Source organism: Humulus lupulus, chromosome 1 (genome assembly GCF_963169125.1).
Source record: "Humulus lupulus chromosome 1, drHumLupu1.1, whole genome shotgun sequence".
NCBI lineage: Eukaryota > Viridiplantae > Streptophyta > Magnoliopsida > Rosales > Cannabaceae > Humulus > Humulus lupulus.
In genome coordinates, this window is record NC_084793.1 from 266,962,997 (window position 1) to 266,966,592 (window position 3,596).

Sequence of the window (3,596 nt, forward strand, 5' to 3'; positions counted from 1 at the left end):
GTCTTCGGGGATCCGCGGACATGCCATATCTCCAAATTACCAAGAGCTGGATATACCGCCAAACTCGTACTGTGGAGGCCGTGCCTTATAAATATTATAAGCTCGCGCTTATCAATTTATGCATCCCTAGCTCGTATAACCATCATGAAAACTGTGCTGTCTACGCGGGGAATACATGGAATCCTTGGCTATTTCTTCCATGCATTTATTTGCCAGCTGTACACGATCTGAGTAAAAGAGTCGTGCTGAGATTAGGATACACATTTTCCCCCCAAGTCCCTGCTCGTGGTTTATGACGTCACCTTCTGTTGTGTAAATTGATTCGATTAAAATGTGCAAGTGTACACAGTCACAAAACAAGTAATAAAGTAGTAAGTATTCAAGATCGTCTCCACAGGGATTGCAAATTAAAAAGTAAGCAAAAAAATTGGAGAAAATTAAAAGTCAAGTGGTTGTTTATAGACTAAGCAAAATATTAAAATAAAATGGAAATACTGAAATTAAATACTGAACTGAACAAGAAAATTAAGAGAAATTTATGAATTGCAAAATGGACTTGAATTGTTGAATTCCCCTATATTATTCGTCCTGAACAAATTGCGAACTTGTTGCTGCAGCAATATTCTAGCAAAACTCCCAGGATAACAAAAAGTTCATTTAACACGCATAAAACTTTCCCAAATCTTATGGCCTTAATTCTTCTACCTAATTAAACAGATTCCTATGCAAAATCAGATTTAAGAATGCAATCACAGTTCACTTCTCATAGGTTACACAAGGTAGTTAACATATCCCTATATTAATTACTAACATAACCTAACCTAGATTATGACTTGTGTCATTCAAGCTTTTCCTATTACATTCAACCTTTCCAGCATTAAATATAATTAAAATAACTTGCCATTGCTGGCCAAACAACAACAAGAAATCAATTTAAGCACACTTGAATGATCAAGGGAGATTTTACTAAAATAAAGTGCAAGAAATGGATAGATTATAACATAGGGTTCATCAACAATTCAAGCCACCAAGAAATTAGTTCATGGCTGATTTCATATACATTAATTCATAATCAAAACAGCCCATAATATTCAGTTAAAATCCAACTCAGAAATTAATACAATAGAGTTTAGAAAGAGGAGAAAAACAAATCCAAATGATGCTTGAGTTTCTTGGGTTGGCCTCCTTCTTCCTTGAACCTCTCTTCTATTTCTTCCTGGCATTTTCTCTGATATTCTCACTGGTTTTCTTTGCCAAAAATGGCTGCTGGTTGTATGTTACGGCTGGAGCATTATTTTGGTATATTAGGTTTTCTTCTTCTCCTCCAAAAGTACCATAATGCCCCTCTTTTCCTCCCAAAACATCAAGTCTTCCTTCTCTTTTGTCCTTTTCTTCTTTATGTTGATTATTTCCTTCTGCCACTGCCACATCAGCTGAAATGTAAGCTTGACTCTTGACTACCACGTGTTCCATGCTCCAAAATGTAGCTGATCACAATGCTTCAGTTTTGCTGCAGCAATCCTGAATATTCAGCCATCAATACAATAATTTCATCACAATAGACTCTTAAGCTCACTCATTCCTTTGTGCAAATATTTAACCATGAAATCATTATCTTTAACCCAATAGCTATTAAAAACTAAAAAATAAATACACTTAGTTAAGATAATGAAAACATCCAAGTTAGCTACAAAAACTAAAAATAAACTAACATCACTCATGATTTTTTCACAAATATAAGTTCAAAAGCACATGAAATAACCCTTTATTCAAGAGTTATCACCTTCTGACCTACACAGTAGGGACTTTTAGACTTCTATTGCAATAAACCATGCCTGCCCACTACTCGAGTACTGGACACGTGGAACACTACAATTGGCGTCTGTTCGGGTTTTGAGGACTGCAATAATTGTCTTGTCAACTTTTTTGCCACCATTTTTTCCTTTGAAACATAGCCCTTGGATCTTGTACGGACCAAATCGGATGGCTCAAATCGATCTATGTTGTTTATGTATAAATAGGGTAGACAATTTCCACAGTTCACCACCTTTTATTCGAAATCTTTCTTCATCTTCTCTCTTCTGCGTTTTCAAACTCTTCTTCTTTCTCAGCGAAAAAACTCTTCCATGAGCTGATTGAATGCCTCTTGTACTGCTTGAACCACTGCCTAGCTGGCCCAATCAGAGTCGAGGGGAATATTAGGCATCTTAGCTCAGGCCCGATGTTGTGGGCCATTATCATGGTGTTGAACATCCCCAAGTGGTCAGACGGATCTCCATCTCCGTCGAACTTTGACAAATGTGGCATCCTGAAACCCTGTGGATATGCAGTCGCCCCAATATTCGAGGCGAAAAGCTCGAGCTCATCTTCTGAATCACACTCATCTTTCTCTTTTTCCGATAGGAGCCTTTTCATTAACTCCTCTATCTGGGCTTACCTTTCAAGGGTTTGGTCCCTGGTTCCTTGGTTATTCTGGGGCTATTCAACAGCTCCCGTCCTATCGTACATGTTTGGCGAGTTGTTGTCCCTCCAAGTTCGGGCTTGGTTTTGTGGGACATTCCTATTATCACGTACTTCGGAAGGACCTCCCCCTTGACGAGTGTAACTATCTCCTTCATTTCAGGCAGAATTTCTTCTTTGCAAGTTTAGGCGATATCGCAGAACAGGCTGTGGATCGAATCGAGGACTCTGGGCCGAACTTAGGTAATTTCTTAGATCGCCTTCGGACCTGCCACTTCGATGGCTTTCAGTCCAATAACTTCCATTAGCGAAGCTCACTACTCGCAGTTGAGGGTGATGATTTGGAATATTGACATGTGTCCGCGGGACATAAGTAGGGGCAGACGGAGGAGGATTTCTCCTGCTGTCCCCATAGGCAGGAATGTCCCGTACAGAACGAGGTGGTGTTAGATGTCTTATGGGTGATGGGGGATGCCTGATTGGCGAGGCAATTCTTGTCCCATCAGGGCGAACTAAATTAGCCTGCGGGTTCTCCACCCCACCATTTCTAGCTCTTTGCGTCTGGCGATCCGATCATGATGCAAGAGTATTGGTCGAAACATTTTGTCTCTGTGAGCCTGCTCCGGCCCCTCCTCATGGGTTTCCATTGTTGAGGTTTCATCCCCTAATTAAAACCCAAATTCTTTGTAATCTCATTTTATTATCAATAAAAGAATAGAAATCATTTTTTGACTTGGTCAATCACTTTGCTCACATGTTTTATTTTCATGATTATTTGTTTAATATAAACTTCTATTAAATCCCGAGCATATAGCTAATCTTATTTATAGTGACGTAATCACAGTGGAATATAAATATGATTATATGTTCAAAATAAGTTAGTCCTAAGATTAGTCAGTGCACTGGATTTACACTGACTTGCCAATCTACGATATGATCTACTTACACATTACAGTGTTATGTTCTTTCTAGAACACTAGCAAAGTAGATAAGATCACATGTATTTGTTACATCAGACATGACCGATATTGACAGTTGATAAGATAAGTAAACATACCGTTATTATCTATTCTAGTCATATCATATAGTTGACCATAGGTCAATTCAATCTCAATTCTGAGTGGTTAGTATTCTAA